Here is a 12516-nt window from a genome sequence, read left to right as displayed (position 1 = left end):
ATTGCAACCCTGTTCCTTCTGACATAAAAGGCCATGTCCCTTTACTGCTACTTGTTATCTCTATGTTATTTGATGACATTAACTAAACCTGATTATTAAAAGGCATTTGTAAATATCTGTCTATGACACTGAGTTGGGTAGTGTCCCAAATAAAATGAAAACCCTCTAAATCTAATTTAGCTTCATTACTTTGTCTCTTTTATCATAATGTATGTTCTTGGGGGAAGAGTAAGGGTAAATGCAAGGTAAAGCATAATTAGTTATCCTCATGTATCCTTGTAGAAATCCTACAATGCATGCAAAAGTTAAAAGGAGATTTTTTACATTACTCTTTTGAACAACTTAAATGACTGTTTCTTACTTTTATTCAGATTGCCAGTGAAATTATAATGGATAGATGATTGTTGGAAAGTTAAAGCCAAAGGAGAGGCACAGATAATCATCTTTTTTAGATGTGATAGAACCTAGGTGTGGTCTCTTGGAAAAAAATAAAATTTTGGACCTATTTGAATTGAATAAGATATGGGGTTATCCTGTAAGACTATTGAGGACACCTTACTTATAGACTGTATACGACCAGAAGGAAATCCCAGTGGATTGCTTCTACCCTTTCTGCCTTGAGTACACTGTAGAGAAAATATAGAATCCTAAGTCAGATAGACTGGAGTTTTAATCCAAATTCTGTCACTTTCTAGTTGTATGTAATAAAACATGATGTTTAATACCTGTGAAGTTTAGCATTTTCTTTTAAAACAGAACTAATAATTAAATCACAGTGTTAACACTAGGAATATGTATTTTGAAGTAAAAAATGACGTCATTTTTCCCTTGATTGGTAGCTGAGAATGCTACTAGCAAATCTTCTCATGATTTGTAGTTCTGTCTCTTTGGTTGATGAGTTAAATGGTGCTTAATGAAATTGAACAAGTCCATTGCAGATTGCTTTACCCAGTGTTTTGTCTGTCGATGTCACTTTCAGTAACTCAGTGACTGTAATTCATTGCATCAATTTGTAATTCCACCATCCCTATGATGTTTATTTGACCTATCTTGCTTGCAGTCCCCTAATTTCAGTTTAACATATAGAAATTACTTAGGAATAAGCTTGTCACTTGTTATTTATTCTTTTATATGATCAACCTATTAAAGCTTTAGTAATGATGGCTTGGCTGTGTTTCAAGATAGCCTTAACTTTGAATTCATTGTAGCACTACATGTTAATTATCATTTTTAGGTACCATTGATGAAACTAGAAATTAAATGCAGCATTTTTTGGCAAGAGTTTCTGGCATCCTACTGTGGTTGTGATCAGTGTAAGGTAAAACTACACCTCTTGTTATGTAGATCTACAGAACCAGAAAATTAACAGTTAATTAAAATGCATTTCTAATGGATAATCATGAACACTCCATATAATCATTTATTTGACCATTAATTATACTCAAGCCTTTCATTCAATGAAGAAAATAATAGAAAAAAAAAAAAGACAACCCACCTTGTGTGACCCCCATCTTTCTGCATCACATACAGAGATTACCTGGACTCTTAGTAAACTTATATAAATTCAGATACTTCAGTTTATGACATTTATATATTCTATACTTAAAAGCAAAACCATTTCAAATTTAGTCATACAACAAAATTAAATTATAAGAGTCTGTAAAAGATACAATAAAATGGGCATTTGTTGTTTATTTGACTGCCTAGCAACCAAGAAACATTCTCCTCTGGGGAAAAACTACAATATATGAAATTTATCATGAGGCAGGACCGAAGTGTCTATTTTTGTTTGTTTGTTTGTGTTTGTTGTTGTTCTTTTTTGTTAATTTGTTTTTGTGGTTTCTGGGAATTTAGCAAATGGACATGCCCATCTAGAACTTTGAATTTGGAGAAAATAATGCAGTGACAGAGGACCAAGTAGGAAATTGTCTGTGATTGAAATATTACTGAGAGTCCATACTTAGAGGAAGTGTCTTAGCCAGATGTTCTCAGGAATTCGACAGTGTTTACTATAACTTGGTTTCCTTTAGTTCTCTCTCTCTTTTTTTTTTATAACAAACTATTTTTTTTCTCTTTTTGGGGAAATGAGGGGGTAGTAGTTAGCAAAATAAATTTCTGTTGCTTACATTCATGAATCCTAAAGGATACACACCTAAAACCCAAATAATATCAAATGGCTAAAGATGTATTAGATACTGAATAAGTGTAATAGGGAAGCATAAATCAACAATAAAAAGGAACCTATGAACTATAGTACTTATGAAGGCCTATAAACCAAGGAAAAACATTTAATACTTAAACATGCATATATGTGTATGTTCCTCCTAATTTACTTATGGGTCAAAGAGTAACAGCATCTTAAAATTACAATAAGGAGTTCACTTTATGATAAAATTTATGAGCAACAACCAAAAAGATACTTAGGAGAAAGTCATAGTGTTAAATGATTTTATTACTGTTTCAGAAAGCCTAAGAATAAATAGTCACTTTACAATAATAGGAATAATACAATGAAATTAACCAAAATATCAGCTAAAAAATAATAAAAACTAAAGAATAATTTAATGGGGGATGAAAAATAGAATTTGTTGATCTAAAACCTGCTTCTTTGGAAAGTCATTAACAAACCATACTAGGACCTGTTTTGCCTTTGCCTCACTATTATTTATCATTTTACTATTTCAGTAATGTAGAAAAAATCTAGAGAGAGATTAAAAGATAATTATTTCCAATAACCTGTTTAGAAAATTCCGAAGAACCAAGAATCAGCTCAGAGTTTTAGAACTCATTAAAATGTCATAAAGGTAACCCAACACAATTAAATAAAAAAGTCAGTAGGTGTCCTTTCTGCTGGCAATACAAAAACAAAAGTTAAAAATGCAAATTCACCACTTAAACAAAAAATATACTCTATAAACAAAAATTTTGTATAATATGTAAGAATAAAACTTCGTAATAATGAGAAGTAAATAAATGTTGACATACATGTAAGGACATGCCAAGTTCTTTGTTCAAAAGAGACAAATATACCACTTAACTTCTTTATAAACTAATATACAGGTTTAATGAAATTCTAAGGAAGATCCTGATAACATTTTTGCTTTGGATGCTTTCAGAAATTGACAAAGTGATTCTAACCTTTATATCTGGAGGAGCAATTGATAAAACTGAGAAAACAACAACAAAGATTGATAAGAAAAACTAGCTTACTAGGTATTAAACTAAAATTAAAAATTACTATGAAATATAAAACTGAAGAAAGATTGACAACTCAATCAAAGAAAGAGAAAATAGAGCTATGAAACAGATCCTAATCATGTAGTACATAACATAAATGCTTGATTCCAAAAGGGAAATCTCTTTGAGTCTTGTTAAAGGAATTAGCTTCATTCTCATTTTTTTCCTTTCAGCCTTTCCCCATTTTGGTCTGTTGTTGCTGATTTCCAAATCCCTATCTATCTAAAGGCTGGTTATCTTTGGACTTTGGGTATCTGGTTAAAGTTCCATCTACTTCAAGGAGGGGTCATGCCACTGTTCAATCAGTTCTTTTTTTATTAGTAATTTAATTTAATTTAATTATTATTATGTTCAGTTAGACAACATATAGTACATCATTAGTTTTGATGTATTGTAGGTGCTTATACCACCCAGTGCTCATCACCACACGTTCCCTCCTTAATACCCATCACCCAGTTCTTGTTTTTTAATGATTTTTCTTTGTTACACAAGTAAAATATTGCTCAATGTAGAAAATGTGGACTTTTAAAAATACTAAAAACAACCCTAAAGAAAATAATGATAAAATTTTACTATTATAACCTTTCAGAATTTTTTTTTAAGATTTATTTATTTATTTATTTGGCAGACAGAGATAGGCAGAGAGGCTGGCAGAGAGAGAGGAGGAAGCAGGCTCCCTGCTGAGCAGAATACCCGATGCAGGGCTCAATCCCAGGACCCTGGGATCATGACCTGAGCTGAAGGCAGAAGTTTTAACCCACTGAGCCACGCAGGCGCCCACCTTTCAGATTTTTAAATTCTTCAGATATTGCTTAAATTAATTCCTATAGTCATCATAGTAGCATTGTGCCATACCTAATAATACATAAGTTAATTAGTCTTCACTCAGTAATATATCTTGAATATTTTAAATATAAATACGTATATATTCTCATTCTCATGGATGCGTTATAATTAATTAAATAGATGCATCACTGTTTGCTTGGACATTCTCTTACCAAAAGATGATTGGATTATTTCTTAAGTATTTTTTACTCTGAACAAAACTTCAGAAAACATCCTTGCAGGTGCCTTTTTTTCACAGTCATCATCTCATCTCCTTGATATATATTTATAGGTGTTGTAATCTACATTTTAAGAAAGGATTTAAATCATTTCGACAAAGACGCTATAAAAAGTCAACCATAACTACTTATGTATTCCCTCCAGCACTCCATGAGTGTGCCTACTTTTCCACACTCTTGTCACTTTGATTCCATGGATTAGATAGGCTAAAATTCTCCTGTCAATGTTTTAATATATAAATATTAGGACCATTGAAATGTCTTATATATTTATTAAACATGTTTGATATGCAGGCTACCACTGACATTTATTTCTACATATTCTGGAATTGATGTTTAAATTATCTGACATAGAATTTTGGACAATTATTAAACATTTAGTTTGGTTAACTGGGTTCTTTGTTTTAAATTCAAAGTAGTCAATTACTTTGGCTAAATTTCAGTTATTTAAATTTTTCTTCCTTTGTCTTTGGAAATTAGTGCTTCTTGGAATTTATTATGATTCTCTTAATGGTACAATTAATGATTAAGTGTGTTCTTTAAGTTAACTAAGTATTATACATAGCATATATAATTGTACATTATATTGAATATAATTATATATTTTATGTTATAAATATATGTATTATATTATGTGTATATTTATTATTATACATATATTAGTTGTATATATTATACATAATTAATTCTAATATCACCTTCGAGTTTCCTACTTTCCTCCCAGCTGTTTGTTGGGATTTGTAGCCTCTGCCTATAGTTGGATGATGGTGTGAGATCAAGGGAACTAGCACACTATTGTACTTCAGTTCTCAGATTACACTGAACCAGGCATGTCTTCCCATTATTTTCAGCAGTTATTCTGTGGAGTTTATCGTACCTGACTGTTGAAAATGATGGTGAGTTAGTGAGGAATATGGCATGCAATGCCAAGACAGAAGTCACATATTGTATATCTTGTATTGGCTTATGGGGTTTGACTCACATTTCTATCAACTGTCTTAGTTTATAAAGACCATAGGACTAGGGGTCAGTGGGAAAATGGTGAGAAATGCAAGAAATATCTTCTTTGCCTTTTCAGTCACTCACTATACATCCTGATGTGCTAAAGCCTGAATAGGATTCTCAGCTTAGCAAATAAGCATTAGGTTGTCCATTAGTATTTTTTAAAGTATTTGCATACTTTAGTCTCTTTCTGCATCTTTGTGGATACTACACATATCTTGATATCCAATTATAATTTCATATCAAGTGTCTCAAACCAAGATTTTAATTTAATGTGCACTTGATAAAGTTAGAATATATTAAAGGGTATTCTTCAATAAGAATTCTCTATATCTCTGATGCAGTGAAACTGAAATTTCTTTTTCTGGTATCCTGGATAATTTTATTATTTCTATATTTATGTGAAAAGGAATTTTGTCACTTAAAAAAAGTCATGTGCATAGATATAAACACCCAAAAATCTACTTGTAATATGCTCAATAAACACATAAGTAGTAAATGCCTATTATGCAGCAAACACTATAAGTTCTATAGATGTAGTAATTAAAATATAAAAATAAAACAGATAAAAATCTCTGCTGTGGGGAAGATTTTTGGAGGGAGGCAGATAAAAAAATAAATGAGAAAGAAAACTAGTTATGTTAGATGATGATACATGTTGTAGAGGGAAAAAATCAGAGAAATAACAAATATTTGACTGGTGGGGAAGAGAGTTATTGCAATAGCAATTAAGATACAACTTGAACAAAAGCCTAAAGAAGATAGGGAGGGAGCCCTGTAGATATATGGAGGAAAAGTATTCCAGAGGAAAAAATGTAAGTACAAAAACCCTGGGGTGGGAGCATGTCCAGTGTGGCTTTGAGGAACAAGCTGGAAGTAACTTGGGTGGGTGAGTAATGGGAACAGCAATTTTGAAAATATGAAATGAAGCCAGAGAAATGTTGGTGGGTAGGAAGTGGGGGCAAGTTACATAATCTTGTAAGTCATTTTGATGAGTTCAGTCTTTACTCAGGTTGAAATTGGAAGCTATTAGGGAGTTTTGAGCAAAAAGAAAAGGTTTTACCTTTTGTTAGTCTAAAGGTTATGGAGAGGAAAAAGCAGTGGTAGATGCAAAAATATCATGTGTGGCTATTGTACTCCACCTATGCAAAAGATGACAGCAGCTTGGACTAGACTGACAGCAGAAAGGACAACGTAGTTTAAAAAAAGAAAAAAACACATACATATGAACACACAGAAAGAAAAAGAATAAGAAGAGAAAATGAACAGGAGCTTGGAAATGTGGAAATGCCCCACAAACAAGACTCACTCACACCTCATTCTAGCCTTTCCCTCCTAATCCAAACTCTTCAAAGAGGAAACAAATTAGTTACTCAAAAAAGAAAAATAAAAGAAAAACCTATAATATATTAATAACACATTTATTTTTATTATTTTAGAATTATAGATTGACCTTGCAAATAAGCTTTGTCAATTTGTATATTATTTTACATGTATTACATAAAGAAGTGCTGTGGTTATGAATTTGAAGCCTGAAATCAGTACTAAAAATACAAAGATTTCAATCAATGACTTACACTTTGCATGTGAATTTGATTTTGCCAGTATTTTTGGCTCTGCATTCAGAAGTGATGCATCTATACTGGGTTGGCTGGTAAAATAAAGCTAGGAGATTGTAGCAGATGCCATTGATCCCATAACCTCATGGTCACCTGCAGCCTTGCTGGACAGTTCCCATGGCCATTATCAACTTCCTATCTCAAGGGCTCCATCTTCATCTCTCTGAGGTTTCCTTCTCTAAGTGTTTTTCTTAGATGCCACAGTTTACTTGGCTCAAGTCCATACCTCTGGGGGACAAATGGAAGTCAGTGGATAAACAGTTTAATATACCTGTCCCCCAGTAGGACAATTGTGAAGCATATTTTATATGGTTCCTCATAGGGTCGGTCCTCAGTGATACCTCAGGGTCCTAGTCCTAACTGCTCACAGTATACCCATAACATGCCCTTTACTGTTTTCTCCCTTCTTTGTTTCACTTTTCCCATTCCCTTGTGTGTGCCTCCTGAATTCACATCCCCAGTAAATGACCTTCAAAGTATTTGTCTGAGGGTGTGCTGAGTGGGAAGACCCATACCAAGTCGAATGGAAACCCTTGAATCAAGTTGCTCATGTCTGATAGAGCAAAAGGTCCAGGAATATTCCACAGAAATTAAGCAAGGGTGATTAGTGGCCTTTTTGGCTTGAATCTACCCTTCTTAGCCCATATGTGCCTCATTTTGTCTAGCATCATAGCAACAGAATCTTCAAGAGTTAGCTCTTTATGTTCCCCTCCCAAATACACTGTTAGTGTTAGCATATATTTTACAAATGGTGAATCTGTTGCTACTTCCATAATTAATCATTTTTGTCAATAGTTACAAGTGAACACAGCCATGAAATACAGAATGAATAATAGGGAGCTGAAAATTTATGGGCATATTGAGGAGATATAACAATCACTTGTATCAGTAACAGAGAAGCAGGAATACAGCTGCTTGGAGCCTGGGCCAGTTTAGAGAAAAAAAGGAGACTTTGCCAGGGAATGATGTGTTTCTACCATCTTAGAGCAAAGCTAGGGAGAATTTATAGTGCCACAGTCATCTGGAAAGCACAACTAGATTCACAGCTTGATGAAGTCCAGGGATATTACATGTTGTAAGCCCTTGGTAAAAGTCAAATTCTAAAGTTATAAGAAAATGAGGAATTTAGAAAAGACAAAAATAAAATAACATCCATAAGTCTATATTAAATTTTTATGTTAATGTACTTTGAAGGTATAACAAGGGTTTCTGGTTTGGCAAAGTTGAGATATAAAGACAATGAATGAGCAAATATTCGATGGTCCCTTACTTTCCTTCTTCTGGCATAATCTAAGCCTCAGGAATAGAAATATCCATGACACAGGGCACTTTTTTTCTTTTATACAAAGGATCAGAATGCTACTTTGTACTTAGAGATCAGAGATAATATCAACAGGGAGCACATTCTGTGCCATGAAAAGAGTTTCAGATAGATAAACATTATGGAGTGTCAGTACTCTGGTGGGTGTGGAGGCCATGGGCAAGGGAATATGGGCAAGCATATGGGCAAGCATAGAAAATGCAATATTTTACATTTACAGTTTATGAAATTTACAGTTTAGTGATTGAAAAAGATACGTGAACACATTATTTCAGTACAGTGTCAAAAGGGCCAGCCTCCTCAGTATACCTATCTGCAGAACAGTGACATGATCTGATTTATACTTTCAAAGGATTACGTGGGCTATCCTTCTGAGAATAGACTGAAAAGGGACAGAGAGACAGCTATCCAGGCAGAATACTTTGGTAGACTTTGAACAAGATGGTAGCAGGGGAAATGATAAAAGGTGATGAAAGATTTTATTTATTCTTTCATTCATGTATTCTTTCATTCATTCATTTAGACATAGTTTCAGTCCTCCTGAAAAGTTAAAATAATAATACAATATACACTTCACCCAAGTTCCCCATATGTTAACATCGTACTGTAGCTGCGTTATCCCTTCCCTCTTTCTGAATATACATATGCATATATGTTTTTCAAAACATTTGAGAGTTAATAGTAGGCATAATATCCCTTAACCCACAAATACTTTATTGTGTAATACCTAAAAACACAGATATTCTTTTACATAACCATAGAGAAATTATCCACATGGGTAAGTTGGTATTGATGCAATATCTAATCTATAGAGGTTATTCAAATTTGTCCAACTGCACCAATGCCTTTATAACAAAAGAAAAGTTAGGATCATGTGTTCTCATTCCATTGTGTTTTTAGTTCCTTTTCATCTGGAATAGTTTCTCATTCTTTCTTTGTGTTTCATAACATTGATATTTTGGAACATTACAACCCAGTTATTCATAGAGTGAAACCCCAAGTTGGGTTTGTCTGACATTTCTTCTTGATTAGATTCAGCTAATGAAACTTAAACAGGAATACCTCAGTCGTAATGATCTTTTCAGGAAATTATATCAGGAGGCACATGTTGTTGATCTACATCATTACTGGTGACGTTAATTTTGATCATTTGGACTCTGTTAAGTTTTTTGACAATGGAGCTGATTATTTCACTTTGTAATTAATAATTATCTTGATACTTTGAGACTGTAAATATTCCATGTCTTCTAAAAAATTCACTTACTCATTTTAGCATCCACCGGTAATTCTTACTTTCATTGATTATTATTATGATGGTTGTTGATGGTGATTTCCTAACGCCATCACTTCTTCATTTATCAGTGGGTTTTCTACTGAAAGGAAGAATTTTCCCTTCCTCCCTCATTTTTTGAAAATTTATATCAATGTGAATTCAAATATTCTCTTTCATTCAATGAGTTATATTTTTATGCCATTATTTTAACACTCAAATTGTTACATTCTTGGCTAATGAAAGTTCCTCTGTGGTGGCTAAAGTGTCCTTTTGACATGTCCATATTATTCTCTGAGCACCTCTCTCAGTTTTAACTCAAGAGATTTCAGGCTCATCTTATACTTTTCTTGCTGTAACACTGGAATCAGCCTTTTCTTCTAGAAGCCCTGGATACTTTTAATGGAGAATGCTATTAGAGATTAAGATTTGGGTTCCACTTGTCATGACAACGAGGGGGCTGGGGTCATTGCACCTAGTCCTTCTCAGTAAACCAAGCTAGAAATAGATAAAAAGATGAATATATGCACACACGAACACATATACACATTAAACTAGATATATTAAAAATTATGGATTTTTATTATTATATTTATTTATTTATTTATTTATTTATTATTATTATGACACCTCTAATTCCAATCCCATGACAGAATTCACTTTATTTTCCTCCTTTTCCATGTCTAAAACTCTCCTGCTTGCCAATGACAAACACAGCCCCAGTTATCCGTAATATATTTACTTATATGTTCAATCTTATAATGCAGAGAAAACAGTTTCACTATTACTAATCCAGGTGTCTAAGAAAGGAAGCCTACTAATAATTAGCATTCAATATTTGTTTAGAGCTCTTTCTATCTTTAGCTTGAAGGCATATAGTCCAACTACTACCCTACCATGTTTAAGTTATTTGAGTTAGATGTTCCCCCTCTCACAATAGTTGGTGTTACTTATTCAAATGTTATCTGTTTGAAATATGCTGAGTCCTTTCTTTGTGTTCAGTAGTAGGATTTTCTACCCTCCCTTATTTGTTTTATTAATTTCTTTTCTTCTTTTTCTTTTGAGTCTGTGAAACATTAATATTCTTAGAGTCAGAACTGCATTAAATTCTATTTACCTTCGTTGTGTTTTCTCTTGGTTTAGTTTCTTTTTTCATATTTCTAGATTTTTAAGCAGAAAATTTAACTTACTAATTTAAACATATTCTTTGATAGTGTTTAAGGCTATATAATTTATTTTATTGCTTCTTTGTGTCTCACACATTATTTTATATATATATATATACACATATACACACACATTTGTACGTGTGTCTTACTGTTTTCATTTTTATTCTTTTTAATATGTTCTTTAATTTTACTTTGTATTTCCATATTCACTCAAGAATTGTTTAGTAAACATCATTTCTAGTTAAAATAATCTTTTAATCTTTAATATCTTAAATAATTTCTAGTTTTTTATGCATTAAAATTTTACTTGCAGCATTTTTAATTATGAAATTCATTTTTTGTGACTTAATATATTATCAGATTTTATGATTGTCCCATGAGTGTCTGAGAAGGTATAATCACAATTTGTTAGGGTGTAAATTTCTACTTTACTCGTAGGTTCTGTAGGACTTCTGTATCCTGTCCTTGTGTCACTTATTCTGATGTATTAACATTACCTAAGGTCAATATGTTTTTTTCTATGATTTTTTATATCTCTTGTAGTTTTTGCTTACAAAGGTATTACTGTATTATTTTGGTGCATAGATATTCACAATTATTAGGTATTTGCTGTGAACTGAGTTTTTTAGCATTAAAAACAATAATTCTGTCATATTTAACACAGTTTAGTTTAAAGTTTATTTTATTTGATATTATTATTGGTTTGCTTTATTATTATTTCTAGAAGCCTGGTCTGTCTTTGCCTATCTCTTTATATTTTGCTTTTCCAAAGTATTTTAAGCATATGTCTTTCATACAGAATACATTTGGGTTTTGCTTTGCCAAATTGAAAATCGTTTCCTTTTAATAGGTGAGTTAAGTCATTCATTGAAATGTTTAATTGTAACTCTCATATTATTTTATGTAATAATTACTATGTATATTTTATTTGCTATGTTACTCTACGTGAAATGGTTTGGGGGCTCTTTTCAAAAAAAATCTTTTAGTTTTTAAGAAGGAATATATTTCGTTCTGTGGGCTAACTTTTTACTTATTTTTAAAACTCTTTTGTTTCCCTGCTTACTTTTTTTTTTTTTACCATGTTACTACATTGTGGTTTTAATGACATGCTTTATTTTTTTAAAGATTTTATTTATTTATTTGACAGACAAATCACAAGGAGGCAGAGAGGCAGGCGGGGTGGGATGGGGTGGGGTGGGGTGGGGAAGCAGGCTCCCTGCTGAGCAGAGAGCCTGATGTGGGGCTCGATCTCAGGACCCTGAGATCATGACCTGAGCTGAAGGCAGAGGCATTAACCCACTGAGCCACCCAGGCGCCCTAATGACATGCTTTTAACTCCATACTATTGCCTACACAATAATAACTTCCCTCTACCGATTCCATTCTTCTGTCGTTTTTTTAAAATATTTTATTTACTTACTTGACAGAGAGAGGTCACGTAGGCAGAGAGGCAGGCAGAGAGGCAGGCAGAGGGACAGGGGGAAGCAGGCTCCCTGCTGAGCAGAGAGCCCAATGGGGGGCTCGATCCCTGGACCCTGAGACCATGATCTGAGCTGAAGGCAGAGGCTTAACCCACTGAGCCACCCAGGCACCCCTCTCCTGTCATTTTTAGGTGCAATTTTTCTACTCTGTCAAAACATACAACACGTACTATGTAGTGCATATCATAAACATTATTTCACCGTCCACTTTACCTTTTAGTGTTAAACCTACAATATATTAAAAAGCTCACCAGTAATCCTATTGCTGAAATGTTCTAATTCATCTCTTAGTTGGATTCTGTATTTAAAACTGTTTTTTTTACTATTGATCCTTGAATGAAAACTTAGCTGAC

General features: G+C 33.0%; 1 protein-coding gene across 1 annotated transcript in view; it reads left to right on the top strand.

Annotated features, from left to right (window-relative positions):
- Positions 1-12516, top strand: part of SPAG16 (sperm associated antigen 16) — a 1004614-nt gene that overhangs the window by 620911 nt on the left and 371187 nt on the right. The window lies entirely within an intron of this gene.

This window comes from Lontra canadensis, unplaced genomic scaffold (genome assembly GCF_010015895.1).
Source record: "Lontra canadensis isolate GAN:19392208 unplaced genomic scaffold, GSC_riverotter_1.0 scaffold18, whole genome shotgun sequence".
Classification (NCBI taxonomy): domain Eukaryota; kingdom Metazoa; phylum Chordata; class Mammalia; order Carnivora; family Mustelidae; genus Lontra; species Lontra canadensis.
This window is presented reverse-complemented; position numbering and strand designations above follow the sequence as displayed.